Consider the following 25,612-nt stretch of genomic DNA (forward strand, 5'->3'; position numbering starts at 1 on the left):
TCTCCGCATAGTGGCGTACAGGCTTAAGTCATACTTCTGTTTACAACCGTAGAAAATCACAGAACCATCGGATCGACATGCTAACAGTTTCAGAATCAGCTAAATTCTACAACATATGAATATGGAGACAAAACTGATCCGGCCAGGTAAAATCTACAAGATATGAATATGTAGACGAAACTGATCCGGCCTTTTGGATCATTTTAAAGTAGGGTGCCCTGTAATTTTAATGCACACTATGGATACTCCGGAACTCATGAATGGTACACGATGTGTAGTCACTAAACTACGTGGTAATGTCATCGAAGTGGAGCTACTGCGGGACAGTCGAAAGGGAAAACCTGAATGATAATCAATGGATAAAAATGATATAATATTGTTCCGTTTGAGGGGGGGGGTATGCATTCAAAGGGTAAGTAGGATGTTTAATTAGGTATGCCATGCTGTTCGAGTTTACCAGGATCTCGATGTAATAAGTAGCAATTCAGTGGTGATAAGTTGTCTAGTAAATGTTCATTTCTTCAAGGGGGGAAATGATAATTGTCACATAATTAGATAGGGACACGGGATAGGGTAAGTGTGTCTGCGTAAACCCCTTTTGGTATTCTCTGGAGACTGGCCGTGACGTCACAGGACACTGCAGCGGATGGCTCCGCCCCGTGATCACGATTGGCAAAAGGCGACGGCGGTGGGCCAATAAACGGCTCGATTAGAAGTGATGAGGACAGGAGGATAAAAAGGTTCTGTTCGGGGTCGAAAAGGAAGAGGAAGAAGATCGGGACAAAAACGATCGTGTTTTTTTGGTGTGGAGGCTGTTGCGCGGAGAGCGTCCTTGTTGTTGTGCTGATTCGATCGTGTTCTTCATCGTGTCTTGGAGCCTTGCTGAGCCTCGTGCCTCACCTTGGTTGGCTCTGGGGTTCTGCTGACTCGGAGTACGGGGTCGAATGGTGGGTGGACCTGCCTCCCTCTCCTGCTCGCAACTTGGCGCCAGAACTGGTTCCCTGGCGGCTGTGAGCGGACTTGGGCCAAGACCAGGAGGTCGACAGCACCACGGTTTCTCCTGCCCCCCCCTGACGAGAGCAAGGCCAGCTCGTCCAACGCCGATCCAGGGACAGTTGCGTCCACACCACGGTCCAGCCTGACCACCAAAAATAGCTACGTTTTGTGTGTGTGTGTGTGTGTGTGTGTGTGTGTGTGTGTGTGTGTGTGTGTGTGTGTGTGTGTGTGTGTGTGTGTGCTTGGCGCCTTAGAGGGTTTGAGATCTGTATATTCATTGGAATTGTCTGTGTTTTTCCCCACGCCCGATCCCACACCATCCCGTCGAATCGCCCCGGATCCCTCTTCTTGCCGAGTCTTGTTATTTCTGGTTAATAGTAAAAACGAATAAACATCATCAACTCAGTGAAAAGTGACTCGTGCCACATTCCTCGTCCCGTTTCCGGTAGAGCGATTAGAACTGCCATGTTTGGGTTATAAATAAATAAACCGCCTCCATCGTTTCGGCTCATTCTACGTTGGCGGGACTGTTCAAGTCTCGTGGACGTCACATTGGTGTCAGGGTGTTGGATGTTCGAACCCCTCGAAATTATATTTGGTATCGGGAGAATATACCAAGATTAAAATCTCGCCACGAATTGGAATATAAAATTACTACAGAAAAGCGCGCGAGCGTGGGAAAATTTTGGCGGGATTTTTCAAATTTAAATTAATTGGCGGCAAACGGGACTTCTGCACCATGGCGGATGTGCAGATGTTTGAGGAGGAAGGCCACGTGTCTGGCAGCGAGTCGGGGGAAGAAGGGAGAGACGGGGGTAGGGTTGGAACCTCCCCCATTCCGAGCGTGGCCCGTGCTTCATCTCCCGTGACGGAGCCGGCAGCGCCGGAAACCGGCACGATGACGATCTGGACAATGTTGGAACGTTTAATGAGTGCAATTACAGCACAGGGGGCAAAAATGACGGCACAGGGGGCACAAATGGCAGAAATGACGGCACAAATGGAAAATCAATTCGTGACACAGAGGGCCGAAATGACGGCACAAATGGAAAATCAATTCGTGACACAGAGGGCAGACATGACGGCACAGGGGGCAGAAATGACGGCACAAATGGAAAATCAATTCGTGACACAGAGGGCAGAAATGACTGCACAAATGGAAAATCAATTCGTGACACAGAGGGCAAAAATGACGGCACAGGGGGCAGAGATGGCGGATCGATTGGGGGTAATGGGGGAACAGTTGGGTGCACGGATTGATTTAATGAGGGATGAATTCGGGGAAAAGATGGAGAAAATGAAAACTGAGATGCAGGAGTGTGTGGATGTTAAATTGGGAGAAATACAAAGTAAATTCGAGGATAGATTGGAGGAAACAAAGGCAGAAATTACATTGGAGGGGGAAAATATACGAAAAAAATTGGTAGATAAAATTGATGCAACGAACATTCGGGTTGATAAAGTGGATGAAAGCCTGGAACGTCATCGTGCCTGTGTGGATGCTCGTATGCAGCTGCAGCTTGAAGAGTGGGGAGAGCTGAGGAAGCAAGGGATGAATTTGGCGGAGGAGGTAAAAGGATTGGAGGCTCGTTTGGACGAACAAGATAAAATTATGAGCCAAGATGAAGTCTTGGATAAAGGCCTGGTAGAGCCGTCTTTTGTAAGTAGAGTGTCCGGGTTGGTTGAGAAGCAGCTGCAAACTCACGACGGAGCCTTGGAGGAGGTTGTGCGGGCCCAGAAGATCCTGCTGGAAGAGGTGAATCGGTCCATTCAACGTTTGGAACAGGAGGCAAAATTGACCCATGAGACCCTCACCACAAAACATTTTTGGCCACAGTGGGCTCTGAAATTGGATACGCAGCCACAAGGGTGTATGATCCCTGGGCTGGATTCGGACAAGGGAGAAACTGAGAAGCGGGCCACCGTAAAAGTGATCCCCCTGGTAAATTTTGACGGGTCAGGGAGCGTTGAAGCTTTTCTGACGCAATTTGAGTGCATTTCCCGACTAAACGGGTGGAATGAGCGGGAACGTACAGGGAATTTGGTGGCAACATTGCGGGGACCAGCCGCAGATGTATTAAACGTGATCGCGGAGGGGATGTTGACCAGCTCCCACATTTGCGAGGCGTTGAGCCGTCGGTTTGGGTTCGCGGCAAACTGTGATCTGGTGCGGGCTCAGCTCCAGCACCGCAGATTAAAGCCGGGTGAGACAGTGCAGGAGCTGGCACAGGACATTTACCAATCAGTCAGGATCGCGTATCGGGACCTTACAGTGGAGGCGTGAGACAGACTGGCACTAGAGAAATTTTTAGCTGCTCTTCCTGACCCTGAGGTCCGAGCGCTAGTGGAGTTACAGGATCCACCCACCGTGCACCGAGCGGCCGAGTGCGCGGCCAGGCTGGCCTCGTGGAGTCGGCCAGGTCGGGTGCCCGAGAGGCCTTCGGTGACGATCCGACAGGCAGAGATTCAGGATCAGGGAAGGGGGCTGGGAGAAATTGGCATTACCCGAATGTTTCAGGAAATTTGCCAGAAACTGTTAAGTTTGATAAGGGGTAATTCGGTAGTTGGTGCGCCAAAGCGGCGGGGTCCAACCCAGCCAATAGAGCAATTTGATTATGGCCGAGGGGGTCTGGAACCAGAAGAGACATTACACCGATACTCACGGGGGCCTTTTATGGGGAGTTGTTCCCGGTGCGGGCGAAGAGGACACATGCAACGATATTGCCGGTACCCGGCGATGGAGGGACCCTCCAATAGACTTTTAGACTCGGAGAGGGTGAATCCTCCTGCTGAACCGCCAGGTCTATCCGAGATGCCCTTTCATAGGTCGGGTCTGGAGATCACTGTCGGGGGTCCGGGAGACTAGATTGGGCTGAGCATATACGACCATGCTCGGCTGCTGAGATTGTGGCGAAGTGCCCTTCTTTGGTGGAAAAAAGTGAATTGTGGAAAAATTGGCATGGGTTTGTAAGTTCTGCTGGGTTTTAGAGTGACAATTGGGACAGTGGATAATTGGTAACAAAGCAGGCACAAGTGGCTGTCCAATGGCTGGTGCGTGGATCGGGTGAGAAGTGCTGTGTGAGTTGTTTCAAGTTAAGAAGTGAAATGTATGGTGCACACGTTGATTTTTTTTATTGGACATGGTGTGGTAACAGGGAAGGTCATGGTCGGCGAAGTGTTAGAAATGCAGGTGTCACATGTAAGGCCGATGGGGTGGGGGAGTCATGTGGGTTTTGTGGGTGGGGATGATGTGCTTGTCCACAGGGATTGCTGAAGCTCATGGTGAGCATGAATTGCGACCCCCCTTCAAGGAGATTCACCACCTGGTGGCTAATGGTGACAGTGTCTGGAGGCAACTGGGAGAGGGTCTGGTTGGGCGACCAAGGCGGGTAGGACCTTGGCGACCCAGGAAGGCCAGAGGAGCCAGTGAGACCCCTTCCAGAGTGTTGTGTGGGATTAGAGCTGATGGCTACCAGGGGGGAGGGAATCAAAGGGAGCGGGGCGGAGAAGCGTCCGGGTTGGACTAAAGCTTACCTGTGGGCATGGTTGCACCTGAGATGCCCCCATCATCTTGTGGTAACCCACCCCACGGCCATGACGGGATTCAGCCTGCATGATTAAAATGAGGACCATGACCTAGAAATGTGATGATGACCATGGTGTGAGTGTTGTGAAGATGTGTGAGTCCCACTCGATCCCGCACAACTTGACATGTGCAGCAAGGGCATGATGTCCGCATAATTTTGGGGCAAGCAAATTTGAAAATTGGCTCCCCAGGTAACGCTGGGTCTATTAGCATCCACTGGGGGAGGCGGTCAAGTGTAAATATCCTGTGAATAGTGTCGTTAATGCTTGGAGTAGGAATGTAAAGTATAAGTGTTGTGTTTTTGTGGAACCTTTTGTTTCCCCTCCCCAGATCACTGGAAGAGTGCTGGGCAAGAGCGATGATCCAGAAGATGGATTGCAACTTCGCTCAGTGCTCTCATGTGATAAAATAAAAAAAATAAAAATAAAAATAAAAACGAATGATTGTTTAGGCGAGGATAAGGCCATAAGGTGGTAGTACATTAAGCAGGATAGGTAAGTTAGCTGCGACTCGCTGCCCATTGCCCTTCGTACTTTATTTCGTTAGGTTAATTAGGTGTGAGTCAGTAAGTGTTAAGGCTGGTACGGTAGCGCCTGTGATATACCTTGCAGGAGCTGCGGTACCAGAGGAGGGGGCAGTGTTACGTTTGAGGGAGGGGGGTATGCATTCAAAGGGTAAGTAGGATGTTTAATTAGGTATGCCATGCTGTTCGAGTTTACCAGGATCTCGATGTAATAAGTAGCAATTCAGTGGTGATAAGTTGTCTAGTAAATGTTCATTTCTTCAAGGGGGGAAATGATAATTGTCACATAATTAGATAGGGACACGGGATAGGGTAAGTGTGTCTGCATAAACCCCTTTTGGTATTCTCTGGAGACTGGCCGTGATGTCACAGGACAGTGCAGCGGATGGCTCCGCCCCGTGATCACGATTGGCAGAAGGCGACGGCGGTGGGCCAATAAACGGCTCGATTGGAAGTGACGAGGACAGGAGGATAAAAAGGTTCTGTTCGGGGTCGAAAAGGAAGAGGAAGAAGATCGGGACAAAAACGATCGTGTTTTTTGGTGTGGAGGCTGTTGCGTGGAGAGCGTCCTTGTTGTTGTGCTGATTCGATCGTGTTCTTCATCATGTCTTGGAGCCTTGCTGAGCCTCGTGCCTCACCTTGGTTGGCTCTGGGGTTCTGCTGACTCGGAGTACGGGGTCGAACGGCAGGCGGACCTGCCTCCCTCTCATGCTCGCAACTTGGCGCCAGAACTGGTTCCCTGGCGGCTGTGAGCGGACTTGGGCCAAGACCAGGAGGTCGACAGCACCACGGTTTCTCCTGCCCCCCTGACGAGAGCAAGGCCAGCTCGTCCGACGCCGATCCAGGGACAGTTGCGTCCACACCACGATCCAGCCTGACCACCAGAAATAGCTACGTTTTGTGTGTGTGTGTGTGTGCTTGGCGCCTTAGAGGGTTTGAGATCTGTATATTCATTGGAATTTTCTGTGTTTTTCCCCACGCCCGATCCCACACCATCCCGTCGAATCGCCCCGGATCCCTCTTTTTGCCGAGTCTTGTTATTTCTGGTTAATAGTAAAAACGAATAAACATCATCAACTCATTGAAAAGTGACTCGTGCCACCTTCCTCATCCCGTTTGCGGTGGAGCGATTAGAACCGCCATGTTTGGGTTATGAATAAATAAACCACCTCCATCGTTTCGGCTCATTCTACGTTGGCGGGACTGTTCAAGTCCCGTGGACGTCACAATATATTGTTTAAAATACATTCATGCTATCTGTCTTTTACCATATGTTGCCAGTGACGCCCGTTGAAGATGGGCACCTTTACTTGTCATTTAATGAATTGTAAAGATCAACAGGTGAATTTTCCTTTTCTTTATCATCCAAGTCGATGTGTTCAAATAAATCCTTTTCTTTAAATATTTCATCAAATTCTTTATTAACATTAATACGAGTTGTAATTTCTTCTTCACTAATACTTGCATCTTTGCTTTTCATAAGTTTGCGTTGAGTTTCTTCATCAACATCAAAACCGAAAGATAAAATCTTAACCCCGCTCAGATGTTAAATAATTTGTCTCATTCCTTCTGGATTAGTTTCTAATATCCCAAGACCATCAGATTTTAGTCTATTTAACTCACTCTTACAATGTGAATATTTTGTTGTACCAAGAGAAACCCCCTCAAATATTTGACCTTCATTCCTCAATCGCATATGTTCCTCCACTGAAATATCGTGATAATCTTCACCTTTTACTTCTCCAGGTCTTATTGTTCTCATTGTTGTTGATACAATGCGTATCATGGGGTGTTTTGTAAAGTAAATTTGCAATATTCTCATTTGTACTATACAAGAACATTGATTTATGAAAGTTTTTTCCAGAAGCAGATTTACCCACAAGATTTATAATAACAGTTTATATACTTATTTATTATTTATAATAACATTTATTATATTATATAATAAGTTTATTATTTATAATAACAGTCATTTATATATGTAAATGTTTATAAAAATATATATATATATATCCCTTAATATCTCATCATGTTTCACAACAATATATTTATATTTTTCAGTCGTGTGCTTCATGTAATCCCTAAATTCCTTTTTACTACATAATGTAGAACAATTATCTCTCCAAAAGTTGTTTACATCTATTGCATTTAACTTGAATAAAATAAAAGTATTAGCATTGTTTCTGATGGAACGACAAGGATGTTGAAAGTATGATTGACTAAGATAAATACAATTACAAGAAGAATGTCTCCCTCTTGTGTAGTTGCTATCCATTACCGTTTGGTTTCTCTCATTAACACAATCATCAAAGATAACGAGGTTCTTTTTTGATTTATCCAAATCTTGGGGAGATGGTATATCATCCGTATTATCACTAAGAATACAAGTTATCCGTTTTGATTTCTTTTTATATCTCTGTGTATCACAAAATAGTTGTATTATATGTTCAATGTTGTAATCATTTAGTTTGTTTTGAAGTTTAAATAAACCTATTATATCTTCTTTTTGAAGACCAGCATTAAAACCTTGTGAGAGTAGTTGATACTCAGGTTAAAAATTTGACTTTGTGAAAATTATTTAATTATCATAATCTAAAAAGTTGGGAGTCAGGAGCATCTTTAAAAGAAAGCAGGTTTTTCCACATCCGCTTGAACCAACTATGAGACATCTTAATGAATTTGGAAGATTTTTATGATTGTTAAATTTTATTTTATTTTCCCAAATGGGTAAAAAAATCATTCATTTATATATTTGGAAAACAGGTTATTTAATTTATCATTGGCTTTTTTAGAAACTCTATATTTTAACCTCAGTTCGGGTTTAATTTCAACATAATCCATTATTTTATTTCTGCAATATGTTGTGTTGATATTTCCCTGAAAATGACAATCGTGAATAATATATAACAACAATTCTTTGAACATTTCTCTAATACGTTCAGTTTCTTCCCTTGTAAGGAAAGGTGTGTTATCACCCTCATACTCTACATTCATTTCTCTAATCAATCTTTTAAAGTAATTCAATTTTGTGTAAATCTAAAAGAATTATTTTCCTTTTTATATTTTTTATTATCATTAATTAGAAGATAATCACAGAATATACATTGTTTTTAGGCTTTTGACTGTGTTTAATCCCACTCTCACATGCAGGACAATTCTTAAATTTGTCATATGGAGAATCAGGGAATTCAAGAGGCTCAAAATCTAGTGAATAATTCATATTTATAAAGTAAAACTTTACTTAAACTGAAATTCATCTTCGGTATCATCTTTGGTACTTTCACAATCTTCTATAAAACTACTTTCATAACTATCGTTTGAACACAAACTCTCAGTATCATAACTGTCGTTTGAACACAAACTCTCGGTATCATAATCACTCTCATAATCTTCAAAATCGTCAGTTGAATAATGACTCATATTAATTGATCTCCTATCACTACTTTCTATATTAATTAAATCTCCTATCACTACTCCTATCACTATCATATTAATTAAATCTCCTATCACTACTTTCTCAAACATCAACTCATCCTGGGAATTCTTTCAAAGAAACTTGCTCTCCCTCATGCACAGATTTATCCCCTCTCGTGTTCAGTTGTCTTACCCTTCCTCCCGCCCTTGGTTTACTGAAGCTTGTGGCGAGGCAGTTGTCCTGAAACAACTTGCCTTTGCCTCATGGAAAGCAAACCCAACTGAGGGCAATCTCAGTTCTTTCCACAAAGCTCGGAACAAGTGTGTAGCTACCCTCAGGAGAGCCAGAAAACAACATCTTTCTCATCTCAAGTCTGAACTCTCAAACCTCTCTCCCTCCTCAAAATCCTGGTGGCGTTTAATCAAATCTGTTTCTGGTGTATGTTCCCCCTCCATCCCCTCCCTTACCTCAAATGGCTGCACTGCTGATTCCACACGTGATAAAGCTGAATGTCTAAACTCGGTGTTTGCAGCTAAATCTTGTGTCCCAAACCCATCACTATCTCTACCCACTTTACCCAGTCGCACCCAACTGTCCCTGGACTCTGTATCCTTTTCTCCTGACAAGGTGGAGAGCTTGCTTTCAAACCTCGAGTCAGATTCTGCAACCGGTCCAGACGGCATCAGCCCACGTGTCCTCAAAGCCTGCTCTTCTGCTCTTGCTCACCCTCTCTCTGTTCTATTCACCCTCTCATTTTCCCAAGGTCATCTGCCATCTGCTTGGAAATCTGCTAACATCACTGCCCTGCATAAAAAAGGTGCAAAAACAGATCCCTGTAACTATAGACCAATCAGCCTTCTCCCAATCATCAGCAAGGTTATGGAATCCATCATCGCTTCAGACATGAAATCCTTCCTCTTCTCCAATGGCTTGATTTCCAATCATCAATTTGGTTTCAGACCAGGTCACTCTACCCTAGATATGCTGCTACTGCTCTCCCATCAATGGATGGAGGTCCTCAATGCCAGACAGGAAATCCGAGCCGTATCCCTGGACATATCACGTGCTTTTGACACAGTCTGGCACCCTGCCCTACTCACCAAACTCTCTTCCCATGGTATTCAAGGCCATCTCCACTCATGGCTCGCAGACTTCCTCTCCTGTCGCAGTCAACGTGTGGCCCTAAATGGAGTTCTTTCATCCCCTCTTCCTGTGCAGGCTGGAGTTCCTCAAGGTAGCGTTCTGGGCCCTGTTCTTTTTCTGGTTTTCATCAATGATCTCTCGGACTCTCTGGAAAATCCTCTATTTCTCTTTGCCGATGACTCCACCCTCTGCCGTACCATCTGTCATCCCTCAGACCGGCAAGCAGCAGCTTCTTCGCTCACTGCAGATCTGGATAAAATCACAAACTGGTCCAACACGTGGAACATGTCTTTCAATCCAGACAAATCTCACACTCTCACTATGTCTCTTCGAAAGGACCGTTTACAAAACCCCCCCATCCACTTTCTCAACAATCCTCTGGAAGAAGTCTTTTCTTTCAAGCTTCTGGGTCTCACTATCTGCCATGACCTTTCCTGGGAAAGTCACATTTCCAACCTTGCCTCAAAAGCCAGTCGCCGATTGGGAATCCTCCGTCGTGCAAAGTCCTTCCTCGGCCCTCTTGAGCTCCTGACCACTTACAAAGCTTTTGTCCGTAACCTGATGGAGTACTGCTCTCCCCTCTGGGCTGGTGCTCCTGCCTCCCACCTTTCTCGACTTCACGCTGTCGAAACCAGGGCTTTTAAGATCATTGGCATCTCCCGCAATGAAGCTGAGTCTTTGGGCCTCTCACTCAATCACCGCAGGTTGGTCGGTGGTCTTTCTGTCTTCTACCGACTCCTCTCCACCCTTGCCCCCCCTGCTCTCTCTGCGATTTGTCCCCACCACATTTCCACAGGGCGCTCAAGGTCCGCCAACAACCCCCTTCTGGTAAAACTACCAAAATCACGAATCACTGCTCATCTTCACTCTTTCATTCCTCTTTTTTCCCGCCTTTGGAATAAACTTCCTCACTCTATTCTTTCCCATTCTTCCCTCCAGGCTTTCAAAACAGCTGTTCACCACCACCTCTTATCTTCCCCCATCCAAATCCTCGATCTTTTCTACCCCCGATAATCCACCCAAGCCCACTTCCTTCAATTCTCCTGCTTTCCTTCCTGAAAGTCCCTTTAATGTCCATCTTCCCCTCGCCATGTTCCCCGTCCCATCCCCATCCCTCTCCCTTCCACATTTCACCTGTGTCTGTTCCCCAATGTTTTGTCCCTTCCACTCCCGCCCCTCTTGTCTCATGCCTCATTGCTGTGAGTTGTGTGTTAGCTCTCATACGAGCCTCGACCAAGGTATACAAAAAAAAAAAAAAAAAAAAAAAAAAAATTAGTAGAAAAAACATTACCATCGATATCTCGATACTTTTTTTCATTAACAGATTCAACTACTACATTTTTTATATTCAAGGTAATTTTAAAATGATCCTTAACTACTACTGAACAAAATGTCATTTCACCTGATATATTAACATCCTTTATTTAATCAGGATTTATATCTTTAGGGTTGTTGAAAAAAAATACAAATTTCTCCTTGCATATTACAGATGGTCTTATCTTTTCTTTCTAAAGCTTCATCCATAAGGTATTTATTTTTTGATACTTTTTCTTGTTTCATTGCTTTTTCTAGTTTTGAATATATTACCAGAAGGAGAGGAGAAACTTTTGTTAGAGATACTTTAATTGATGTTCTTCCAGATATCCTAAAAGCCCTTCCACTGAAGGAAATTGAATAACTCATATTGTTCACCATAATTGTTTTTATCCAATAGTTGTTATATTTATCTTTGTTCAATTTTACATCCTTGACATATTTCTCAGTATCTTTTACAAATGAAGAGATTGATTGAAACTTGTCTTTTTGTATCTTGATACATTGTATTTTATAAGTGAAAAAAGTTGGGGGATAAAATGGTTTTAAGCACAGATTCAACTATAAATTAAATAAAATTTTTATCAAGAACAATTTATTTTCAGGAAAGTTTTGTTATATAAATATGGTGAATACAACATACTGCGATGTTTGTAATCATGAATGTAAATACTATAAAAAACACCTTCAAACCAACAAACACACATTCAATCTTTTCAGACAAATACAGTATCTCCACTTGACCAAGAAACAAAACATTGTGATAGATGTGAAAATGATATTCTTAAATTTTTTTTAAAATAAACACCTTCAATCATGCAAACACAAGAACAATGAAGAAAGGGAAACTAAATTCTCCATTGAAAACACTGATGGGGCATTTAAAGGGCATATAAAAATAGGATTGTTTCGTTTTCAAGACCCTGGGCCATCTTCAATCATGGAAGCTGTTGATATGGTTAAACAAAGTATTGAAACTATAATTAAAAACACATTAATTGAAATGAAAACTTTTAAGTTTTATATGGGAGTAAAATTGAAAATGGTAAGACAAGACGATGAAACTACTCCCTATATGAGGACAAATCCTCACTTTATCTCATCATTTCAAGATTTTGTAAGATGTGATGTTTACGATGATCTCCAGAGACAAGAACAAGATGTTGATAACACTGTAGTAGGTAGTGGATTTACGATTACAAAAATAATCTGTTTAGATATTTACATCTTAAAATCAGATGCTCTTCAAGCTTCTTCTTATATTGATTTACCAAAAGAGATAAAACTTAAGAAAGCAGTTGTTAATATTCAAAACAAAGATAATAAACGGTTTCTATGGTCTGTTCTTGCTCACTTACATCCTCCACAATGGAATCCTGAAAGGGTTGAACATTATAAGAAATATGAGAATACATTAAATGTTAAAGATTTAAAGTTTCCAATGTCATTGAGAGATATCCCTAAATTTGAGAAAATGAATAATCTATGTGTTAATGCATATGGATTAACGGATACAAACAAAGTTCAGATATTAAAAATTTCAAATAACGATAAAAATGAAGAAACACACATTGACGTTCTCCACTTTACTTCAAAGGAAAAATCACATTATGCTTTCATCAAAAAATTTTCAAGATTAACCAAATCACAACTATATAAGAGAAAATGCAAAACGTATCCTTGTAAGAGATGTCTCAACTCCTTTCACACAAAAGAACGATTAAATCAACATTCGAAATATTGTAGTAATCATAAATCAACCATAATCAATTTACCAAAAGCAGGTTCAAACATATCATTCAAAGATTTGAACAAATCTATAAAACATCCGTTTGTGATATATGCTGATTTTGAAAGTATCCTTGAAAAGATAGACACTGTTTCTCCAAATCCAAATAAATCATACACAAATAAATATCAAAAACATACTCTTTGTGGTTTCTGTTATTATATCAAATCAGCTGTTGGTGATGAATACAACAAGTTAGAACTTTAGAGAGGAGAAGATGCCTTAGAGGAGTTTGTAAGATGATTGGAAAAAAACTGCATAAGACAAAGAGAAATAATGGTGAAAACCTATAAACCAATGTCATTAACAAAGGGAGAGAAAAGAGAATTTAGAAAGAACAGTATCTGTCATATTTGTGAGGAGAAAATTGAGGGAGACGTCAAGATTAGGGATCACTGTCATCTTACTGATAAATATAGAGGTCCAGCTCATTCCCATTGTAATCTTAATTGCAAGACTCCAAATTTTATTCCTGTCTTTCTTCACAACAACGCTCACTATGACACACATCTATTTATAAATGAACTTTCAAAGACATCTGGAGATATTTCTGCCATTCCTAACACAGATCAAAAATACATCTCATTCACAAAAACAATTCATACATCCCCCATAACCCATATCAAATTTCTTGACACATACAAGTTTCTGTCAAGTCCATTATTTAACTTAGTATCAAATATTAAAAACTTCGAGTCTTAAATCATATTTCTCAAATCAAGAAGAGATTGATCTCTTATCACAAAAGGGAATATATCCATATGACTATATGGATTCATTTGAGAAGTTTAAAGAAACACAACTTCTTTCAAGGGAAAGTTTCTATGGAAAGTTAAATAAAACTCATATTTCCGAGAGAGATTATACACAAACTAAAAAGGTTTGGGAGAAGTTTAACATAAAAAATCTTGGAGAATATCATGATTTGTATCTTAAAACTGATGTATTGTTATTGGTTGATGTGTTTGAAACTTTTAGAACAGTCTGTCATAATAAAAAAAATTATGGATTAGACCCATAGATTCCTATAGAGAAGGACTGGAACCTCATGATCTTGTGGTTTGCAACTTGAGTCTGAAGGATTAACTTGAGTCCGGGGCTAAAATGACTTCTAGAAGGGCTAGAGATACGATCTCTGGATCCATATAGGGGTTTTTGAGGACGGCGAGTTCAATAGTGTCATTTTCAACACCACCTGAGGTCATCTTCAAGGTCAAAAGGTCATATTTCAAGGTCAACTTACTGAATTTTGGTATTTTTTGCCCGTTTTTGTGTCTAACTCATAGAGGAAATCTTTTGTAAAGTCTATGACAAAACATGACATTGTGCACCTACTGCACCTACTTGCTGATTTCTATCATCGTTAACTAATGTATGTTTTGTTTGTTTCTCTTTCAGAAACTGTCCAGCTGGTGATCTCACAGGATCTTTGTGTTGTTTCCTGCTTTGGTGACAATATGCCACGTCATTGCAGCTGCTTTGGTTGTAGAGGAAACTATGATGGGACGCCTTATGTAAAGGTCATATCCTTCCCAAAAGATCCTGAGGAGAGGGAGAGATGGATATTGGAAATGCCAAATGAGAAAGAAAGCTTGAGGTGCTGAAAGGAGATATATATATATATATATATATATATATATATATATATATATATATATATATATATATATATATATATATATATATATATACTTGTGAGACACATTTCAATTGTGATTGGGTGTCAGTTAGGGGTGGCAAATGACCCAAACAACCCCCATCAATATTTCCTGGAGTACCGAAATCAGCTTTGAAGCAGGTGACCTCAGCCCCACGCCCAACATCATCTTCTACGTCAGAATCAAGAGCTAAGAAGATGCAGGCAGCTGATGAGGCTGCAAAAAATATCCAAGATTTCGACCACTTCTGTGCTAAAATCAGCTCCTATTTTCCTGGCTTTAACGTCATAAAAGACCAGGAAAACCTTTACCTATCAAGAACTGATGCTACTGGACAAACTGTCCAGCAGTTCTTTCATTTCCAACAAGTTCACTCACCTTTTGGATTTCTATTCTTGAATAAAGTTGAGAAAGATGGCATTGAGGTGCCCAAACGACTTTTTCCTTTGCAGAAGAACAGCCTGCTCTCAAAATGGTCCCAGATTAGATCCATAACTGACCAGGTAAACATCTATGAATGCACAAGCAAGGAAATTCTTCAGCTTGTAATAGGCCAGCTCTGTTGGATGACTGAGGCACACGAGTTTCCTCATTTCACCTTCCCTCTGTCGCAGCTGCATCTTCTGGCAGAGAAAGACTTTGACTACGTTCTTCCTGCTATATTTGCAGATGAAGCCTTGGAAAAGTTTTTCGGCCAAGCCAGGCAAAAAAGCGGTGGAAACTTCTACATTGACGTAGTTGACATTATGGCTGTAGCTAAAATTGTAAATTTGCAAACACTCATTAAGCATGACATTATGCCCGAATCTAGTTCTCGTGTGATCAATTGCGACAAGAACTGTACAACTTCCATAAATCCAGATGAGCGAAGTGAACTCATTGACGAGATTACTCCTCAAGACACTCAGGATCTCTTGGGGTCTGACGATGCCCTTAAGCATAAAGTAGTTTATTTGGCCGGACACCTTGTTCATAAATATGGCGATAGCACTAGTATGGAGATCATTGACGATTAAGATGGTAAGGAGGTGTCATCTGAGTTTCTAGATAATTTGAATAGAGGTGGATTGAGTGTGCCGACTATGTCAACCATCTTTTTTGTACATTATTCCTATACTTTGTATGACAATACTAAAATGCATTGCCGATTTCATTTTGCTGAGCTGTTATCCTCTGTAGATGCTCCTTTAGCTAGTAGTAATGCTGCATGTACTACTTTAGCTAACATTCTATTGAAAGCTCATGTCTTCAATGTAAGTGACAAAGAAAAAGCTTTGGGATGCCTCAGGAGGCAAGAAAAGCTCTCCAACTAGTGATCGACATCGACATAGTTGTAATAGGCATAGTGTTGTGACATGCATATAATGTTTATGTAATACGATGTATGACAATAAATATCAAAGTTTGACAGCTCTACACACTTGCATCTTATTACAATCAGCCATCTCTCACCATTTATGAGTTAGACACAAAAACGGGCAAAAACTACCAAAATTCAGTAATTTGATCTTGAAATATGACCTTTTGACCTTGAAGATGACCTCAGGTGGTGTTTAAAATGACACTATTGAATTCGCCATCCTCAAAAACCCCTGTATGGATCCAGAGATCGTGTCTCTAGCCCTTCTATAAGTCATTTTAGCCCCGGACTCAAGTTAATCCTTCAGACTCAAGTTACAAACCCCGAGCATGGGAGGTTCCAGTCCTTCTCTATAGGAGTCTATGATTAGACCCCATTTACTATTACACAGCCCTGGGCTTGTCTTGGAGTGCTCTGTTAAAAATGACAAAACAAAATTTGGAATTAATCAGTAATATAGATATGCTTTTAATGATAGAGAAGGCTAAAAGAGGAGGAATATCTCAAGTATGTTCCAAGAGATATGCTAAAGCAAATAACAAATATCTTCCTGATTATAATAAGAATGAGGACAACTCTTACCTGATGTATTATGATTCTAACAATTTGTATGGGTGGGCTATGTCTCAATATTTACCTGATGGAAAACTTAAATGGGTTAAAGAAAAACATTATGAAAAAGTTTTACTTGACATTGTAATCTCCTCTCAAAAAGAATTGGATGAAGCTGAAGTTGTATATTATTTTGAGGTTGATTAAAAGTATCCAGAAGAACTTCATAACAAACATAAAGACCTACCTTATGCCCCTGATAAAGAAAGTCCAAGAAAAGAATGGTTAAGTGATTACCAACAGTCATTTAATATAAAAGGTAAATCTCCAGAAAAACTACTTACAACATTAAATGATAAAGAAAGTTATGTTTTACATCAAAGGAACTTGAGACAATATTTATCTGCTTGGTTGAGAGTGAGGAAAATTCATCGGATTTTGAAATTTAAACAAAGTCATTGGTTAAAGAAGTATATTGATTTTACTACAAAAAGGAGAACAGAAGCAAAAACAGATTTTGAGAAGGACTTTTATAAATTAATGAATAATGCTGTATTTTTGAAAGACTATGGAAAATGTTAGGAATCAACAAAACATAGGACTTGCTACATCTTGGAAACAGGCTTCAAAGTTAATTAATAGACCAAGTTTTGAACGAGCAGAGTTGTTTTCAGAGAACTTTTGTGCTATTCATTTGAAAAAAGACAGCATTGAAATGGATAAAACGATTTATATAGGAACATCAATTCTTGACTTGTCAAAGTCATTAATGTCTGACTATTACTATAATAATTTAAAATTAAAGTATAAGGATAATGTGTAATTGTTATATATGGATACAGATAGTTTTATGTTAGAAATTAAGACAAGTGATGTATATGAGGATATGATCGATAATATTGATATGTATGATACAAGTAATTATAAGTCTGATAGTATGTTGTTTTCATTAAAGAATAAAAAGGTTATTAGTAAGTTTAAGGATGAGTTGAGTGGAAAGGTCATGAATGAATTTGTGGGTTTGAGATCAAAGTCTTATGCTTTTACGTATATTGATAATAATAGCATTGAAAGATGTGATAAGAAGCTAAAGGGAATAAAGAAAATATAATCAAGGAAACAATAAACTTTAAACATTATTACAACTGTTTAACCTTAAAGAAGGAAGAGTACAGAAAAATGAATACAATAAGAAGTTATAAACATCAATTATATACAGAAGAGATAAATAATAAAGCATTAGGAGCTTTTGATGATAAAATATATATTTTAGAGAATGGAATCAAGAGTATCCCTTATGGTTATAAGTACAAGTGTTAAGCAGCATCTTTTAACTGATTTATAAATGATATAACCAAGCAATAACCAAACCAAAGAGTGGAGATGTAATCAGCCTTGGTATTTAATTGGGAAACATAACGAATGTGAGAAATATCAAATAAGTCTTGTTGAAAAAATAATCGGGGTAAAAGTAAATAAAACAAATTAGCAGATAAATTTAATTACAAATAAGTTGGAGGATGTAAAGGAAAAAATAAATAACCTTGAATGGACTGAAAACTTTGATGGTTATCAATTGAACAATGGAAAAACAATTTACTACAATCTCAAAATGATATATGGACCAGGAGGTGGTCAAACAAGAACATTGAGAGAAGTTTATCATTTTATTTCTGCTCAACAAAGACATATAAACCAAGAACTAAGTTCCAAAATAATATTTGTGAATATACTCGATGGTGATGAATGTAATCAGAAAATTAATTTATTACCTCGAATAGAACATGGACAAATATTTATTGGATCACTCTTTGAGTGGAGTGAAAATATAAAAGGAAATCAGTAAGTAATGGGGCAGAGATAGATTTCTTCTTTTGATCTGATGGGCCGAGAGTCAGAGGGGGTGGGGGTGGGGGTGGGGGGGTTGGGTTTTTTGGACCCTGAGACAATTTAACATGAGGTTGTATGGGAAAAAAAATCATTCTCCTGTTTTGTCCTGATTGACCTCGAGTCAGAAAGGTTTCCTAATACATTTCTATGGGGGGGGGGGTGGTTAGGTCAGGTCTTGAGACAGCTTAACATGAGCTTGTATGGGAGAAAATCATTCTCCTGTTTTAACCGAATTAGCCTTGAGTCAGAAAGGTTAGCCTATACATTTCTATGGGGGGGGGGGGGGGGAGAGGAATCAGTCTCCTGTTTAGGGGTTTTTGGGGTTCAATTCACATAGTTTTCCCCCTTTGCCCCATTCATTTGCATGGATTCTTCAGAAGCTCCATTAATCCTCTACTATATATATATATATATATATATATATATATATATATATATATATATATATATATATATATATATATATATATATATATATATATATATACATATATATATATATATATATATATATACATATATATATATATATATATATATATATATATATACATACATACATACATACATACATACATACACACATGTATACATATACACACACACACAAAAATATAGGGGATTCTCTTCTTTAGTTTTGGGCTATGATTTCCTCTTGAAAATTGTTGAATCTGTCCTATCTTCTTTTTTAGCATCTCTCTCCGTCTCTCAAGTCTTTGCTTCCATCGTGGTGCTTGGGTTTTATTTGTGGAACCTGTTCTGTTCTGCAGTGTTTTGTTGTTACTTTTTCCTGAATTAGCAGTGCTGCTGCAAAATTCACTTTGTTTGGTGTGTGTGTGTGTGTGTGTGTGTGTGTGTGTGTGTGTGTGTGTGTGTGTGTGTGTGTGTGTGATTTGTGTTGGAACCCCTCCATGAGTCTTAGTCCTGCAGAAAAGTAACTGCCTTGCAGAACTATGCGAGGCCAACACAGGATGCTCAGGATAGTCAATTCAATTCCACTAAGGCTGTAGACAGGATAAATGCTGAGCCTCCGTTGTCCTGAGTGGAACAGTGAAGCGATCACAGCAACTTCACCAGTCCACCTCTCCTTTATCTGCTGTGCCTCTTTCTTCATGTCATCTTAGCACCAAAATCAATCTGTCCTTTCTTTCTTTCTTTCTTTCTCAGTATGTTCGTGTCCACTCACTATTGAAGTCTGTCTGACAAATTTTCTAAGTTGCGTGCCTCACCCTCAACGTGACATCTGTATGGCTGCCCATTTCTCCAAGGCTAGAACTTATGCCATCATGGTTCCCCTTACCTGGGGAAAATCGTGCCCTGCCACTTCGCTGTGCTATTGTCAAACAATGACTGTTCATGTCCTATGGTTAGTTGATAATTATTTGGCATTTTTACTGTGATTGTCAACGTAGTTCACACATTTCTCTACTCTTAAATTAACTACCACTGGAAATATGAAACAATATTATGACAAGACAATATTTGTTGTGCATGTAAGTACTAAGTTCTAAGTCTCATAAGCTTCCGTCATCAACCCATTCCGCTCAATAATAATAAAAAAGAGCATCACAATAAATACTAAAGTGGTGACATGGTGACAACTTCATTGAAGAAATTTCCTGATGCAAAATTATAAAGCACACAAGCCATTCATTAGCTTACAAAGCAAGTTTCTCAAATTCGTTTGGTGAAAGACGACACCAAAGAGTGGTTGACACAGAACCTCAAGAACAGAGGGGAACAGACATTGTCTGTCTGCCACATTCCTCACATATTTGAGTTTACTTTTCATCAGTTCTAAGATAAATGTCATGACATTTTTTTGGCCTCCTTACAAGCATGCACGTACACACATTTTCACGCAGACACACACACACGCACACACACACACGCACACACACACGCACGCACGCACGCACGCACGAACGCACACACGCACCAAATCGGATAAGGATAAGGTTAGTAGAAGAAAGTGGTATTATTTTTTCAAGGAGGACAATAGCATTAGGTTAAAAGGACAAATCAATGCAGTGTATCGGATTCAAACCTGGGATCATCAGCCGTGGGCTCTTACAATAAATCGAATCAACGGTCTTCGTTCATGAAAGTCGAGTTGGAAAATAATCTTGTGAAATGTATTGGAGTTTTATTTTCATAAAAGGTTTGGATGTTCCAAAGAGTCTAACCCAGCCACAGGTACAGTAAAATTGAAAGTCTTGAAATTAAGGAACATTTTCTTGCCCTTTAAGCAAAACAAAGTCGTGAAAGAATGGTCCAAACTTGTAAAAAAGTAATATCTTTAATATTGAAAAAAATGTTACAACAATGGGGGAAACCCCAAAGCCCATGACGTCATCGGTTGAAAGTCATGGTTTATGTATAGAAGTATTTTGTTGGAAGTCTTCGAAGTGATTGTTTGAAAATTTAGGCAAGGAAATGAAAAGAACAAAGGGAAAATATATTTCAATTGTTTGGAGAAATAAAAGGCCTTCGACTTTGTCACATCATTGCCACCAGCAACACTGTCAACAAATGAGTGTTTCCAAGAAAGGGGTGTGAATAATCAGCTATGCAAGGTCAACAGAATGAAACGTTCTCACGGCGCTAAAAAAGCAGACAAATTGGGCAAGAAGGCACATCAACAGACTGAATGCATGCCGGACAGGAAGCGGAGACAAGGGGTGGAGACATTTTCACCAGGTTACACAAATCAATGCTGGAGGAAACAAAGGGCCATTTTGTGGCCCGGAAACCCTGGATTCCAGCTGCAAGGAAGGCGGTGTGCGGCTTCTAAGTGAGGTATTAAAAGAAACCTCTTTTTAAAGCTGTGGGTATAACAACACATTCTTTAGGTCTTCGTGATTGTCCTTTTCCATGGTACTTGAGTCATTCACGTGCTGATTTCCTTTTATTATTTGCTGTGGTCAGTCACACCAGAAATTTTAACTTGTGTGCCATTGTTGACAATGCTGCAGTGTCAATAGATACATTGACGGTGAAGCACATTGCATTTTTAAGTGTGTGTAAGCATTGTCCTGTCTGTAATGAGGAAGAGAAAGATCACAGGAGCTGTGATTTTCTCATCAACAGGCCTTTATGAGTTACCTTGCCAAATTTGAAATTTCCTCCCAAGATTGCAGGTTGTAAATCTGACAACAGTAAGACTGTTCATAATATATAACTCTCTCAGTAGCTGCATTGCATTTCATCTGATGCATCTCCAACAGAATAACATATATCAATGTTTACAAACAGAGCAGTTCAGTGACTTGCTATCATTTTTTTGTGAAATAATTACACTAGACATTAATTATACTAGCAGAGTACCAGCCCAATGGGCAATCTTGTTCCAAGCATGCAACACGTTCTTCTGATGCATACCAGTACCTTTATTTGGGTGGTGTATTGGCAACTGACTTTTGTGTCAGCAAAAAATATAATAACCCATGAAGCAAAAATATGCCTCCAGATTATAATTCAAAACACCTCACTGCACTGGAAAATGTGGGGACAGGAATGCTGTCCTGTAAATGGTGAAGATCTGTAATACCCCCACCTCGAGGCAGCGCTACATGACGCACATTTACATAGAGAATGTGTTCATCACATACATAAATAATCACGTACAAACATACATACATGCACACAATCACGTAATACCTACATACATACAAACATAATCACATACATACATAAACACATATATACATACATACGTACATACACACATAAACACATACACACATAATCACATATATACAAACATACATACATACATAAACACATACACACATAATCACATATATACATACGCACAATCACGTAATACCTACATACATACAAACATAATCACATACATACATAAACACATATATACACACATAAACACATACACACATACATACATACATACATACACACAATCACGTACATACATACATACGCACAATCACGTACATACATACATACATACATATATAAACACATACACACATAATCACGTACATATACACAATCACGTACATACAAACATACACACATAATCACATACATACCCACATAATCACCTACATACATACATACACACATAAACACAAACACACATAATCACATATATACATAAATACATGCATAATCACAAGCAGACAGTACATACATACTGCATAATCACATACATACAAAAGCACGTAATCACATACATATATAAACACATAATCACATCCATACATAAACACATACACACATAATCACATGTATACATACATACATACATGCATAATCACATACATACGTACATACATACACATAATCACATATATACATAAACACATAAAACATAATCACATACATACATAAACACATACACACATAATCACATACATACATACACACATAATCGCCTAAACACATACATACATACACACATAATCATATACATACATAAACACATACACACATAATCACATACATACATACACACATAATCACATAAACACATACATACATACACACATAATCATATACATACATAAACACATACACACATAATCACATACATACATACATCCATAAACACATACACACATAATCACATATATACATAAACACAAACATACATACACATAATCACATATATACATACATACATAAACACAAACATACATACACACATAATCACATACATACATAATCACATACCTACATACACACATACATGCATAATCACATACACACATACATATATAATCACATATATATATATATATATATATATATATATATATATATATATATATATATATATATATATATATATATATATATATATATATAATCACATACATACACACATACACACATTATCACATACATGCATCATCACATACATATATAATCACATACATACATACACACATACACACATAATCACATACATACATAATCACATACATATATACACACATAATCACATACATAAATACATATGCACATACACAAATAATCACAAACATGCATAATCACATGCATACATAATCACACACATACATACACACATACATGCATAATCACATACACACATACATATATAATCACATACATATATAATCACATACATACATACACACATACACACATAATCACATACTTGCATAATCACATACATATATAATCACATACATACATAATCCCATACACACATAATCACATACATACAAACACATAATCACCTACATACACATACACATATACAGATACACACATACATATATAATCACATAAATACATAAACACATAATCACATACATGCAAAATCACATACACACATAATCAAATACATATATAATCACATACATACATACATACGTAATCACTTACATACATACATACATACGTAATCACTTACACACATACATATACAAACATAATCACATACACACATAATCACATACATGCATATACAAACATAATCACATAAGTACATACATACGTATTCACTTACATACATACATACATACATACATACATACATACGTAATCACTTACATACATACATATACAAACATAATCACATACACACATAATCACATACATACATACATACGTAATCGCTTACATACATACATACATACATACATACATACATACGTAATCACTTACACACATACATATACAAACATAATCACATACACACATAATCACATACATACATACATACGTAATCACTTACATACATACATACATACATACGTAATCACTTACACACATACATATACAAACATAATCACATACACACATAATCACATACATACATATACAAACATAATCACATATGTACATACATACGTAATCACTTACATACATACATACATACATACATACATACATACGTAATCACTTACATACATACATATACAAACATAATCACATTCACTTGCTCCATTATGTATCGATTAACTACCAAACTTTCTTGTTTTACCCTCAAATCTGACCATCACAAGAGAAATCAGGCCTCTTGAGGTGAACCTGAATTTTTAAAACTTCAACAGAGGAGAAATTTTTTGAAAACCTGAAATTACCCAACAAACTAACTGATAAAACCTCCCCAAAAACAATTTATGTTGTGAAATATTTGTTGTTGACTTCATCACATAAAAGTACACCAGAAGTTGTCACCAAATCCAGATTTCTCCAGCTCATTGCAGTACTCAGTTACAAAACACATCATCAATCTCCATACCTTCTTATATATGACTCATGAAGATGAAAAATGTAATTCCTTCACAAATCGATTTGTGGTGTAACCACAAAGCGAAACGGCCAGGGACATCAAATCATTAGCTTATATGATGTAATTTCTTCATTTTGGAGTCACTGCACGTTTTTCCTATCTTTGTATCTGCCATCTATTTAGAGATTGAATGTCGAGAATAGATGAGCCAACATTCCACCACGACTGACAAGGTCGGTTATTACGGCCCTCGACTATTTATCATCACTTTAGCTGAGCGATTACAACATCACTCCCCATACATCATCTGATCTGCATTAAAGGGCATCAGAAAGGCAAAACAAAGAGATTGAGTAACAACATGGCAAAATCAGTTGGACACAAACTCAGGGCCTGTGGTTTGGAAAAAAAAATGATAATGCAATGAAACACAAGTACAAGCTGTGCATTCGACGTTCAAGGACAAAACATCAGTTTTCACGAGCAAAAACACATGGAATTTGCATTAAAGCACTCTCACACACAAATCTGCCAATGAAGCATGAGGGAGCATATGAATCACTGTTTTGTTCATGGACAAAGGTTGATTTTCTCTAAAGGTGTGCAACTTAAACAGGAATACTTGTTGACAACCTCCTTGTATTTGTTGGAGCGTTTCGAAGAGTCTACCAATTTTAACAATACAATACTTTGAAGCCTGGGAACAAAAAGGTCAAACTATTTTTTTTGTTGTTGTTTTTGGACGGCATGCCGTTTGTAAACCAATGTTCCTGATTTGCTGCTGCCTATAACACTTAGACAAAGAGCAGTGTAAACTATCACTTACCTTAACTTGTTTGTGATCAGGTTATTGGACCGTTCAACGGGGCTGCAACATCTTCAAGTAGTCGAACATGTGTCGTCCCACTGCCTGGACTGCCAACAGCAACGATATAAACTACCATTGGGACAGTGCCAACAACTCTATTTTTCAAATTGGTACCAATCTGGAGAACTAAGGATCCAGTATTTACTTCTCAATGATTTAACTCTCTTTTGACGTCTTTATAGAGATGAGAGAAAAAAAAAACTTGCTCTCCTTTTTCCTGGTTGGCCATAAAACACATATTGCAGCTTTTTATGAGTCATCGGGGAAACAGCAAGGTCTGTAGGTCGAT

General features: G+C 38.8%; 1 long non-coding RNA gene across 1 annotated transcript in view; it reads right to left on the reverse strand.

Moving 5' to 3' along the window:
- The window catches only part of LOC147024364 (uncharacterized), a 119,450-nt gene extending 94,878 nt beyond the window's left edge, over positions 1-24,572 (reverse strand). Inside the window, exon 1 of the long non-coding RNA XR_015058817.1 lies at positions 24,465-24,572. This is a non-coding gene — a long non-coding RNA (uncharacterized LOC147024364). The remainder of the gene's footprint in view (positions 1-24,464) is intronic.
- Positions 24,573-25,612: the final 1,040 nt, after the last annotated feature.

Source organism: Eptatretus burgeri, chromosome 6 (assembly GCF_056783735.1).
Source record: "Eptatretus burgeri isolate ZD-2024b chromosome 6, Ebu_testis_v1, whole genome shotgun sequence".
Lineage (NCBI taxonomy): Eukaryota > Metazoa > Chordata > Myxini > Myxiniformes > Myxinidae > Eptatretus > Eptatretus burgeri.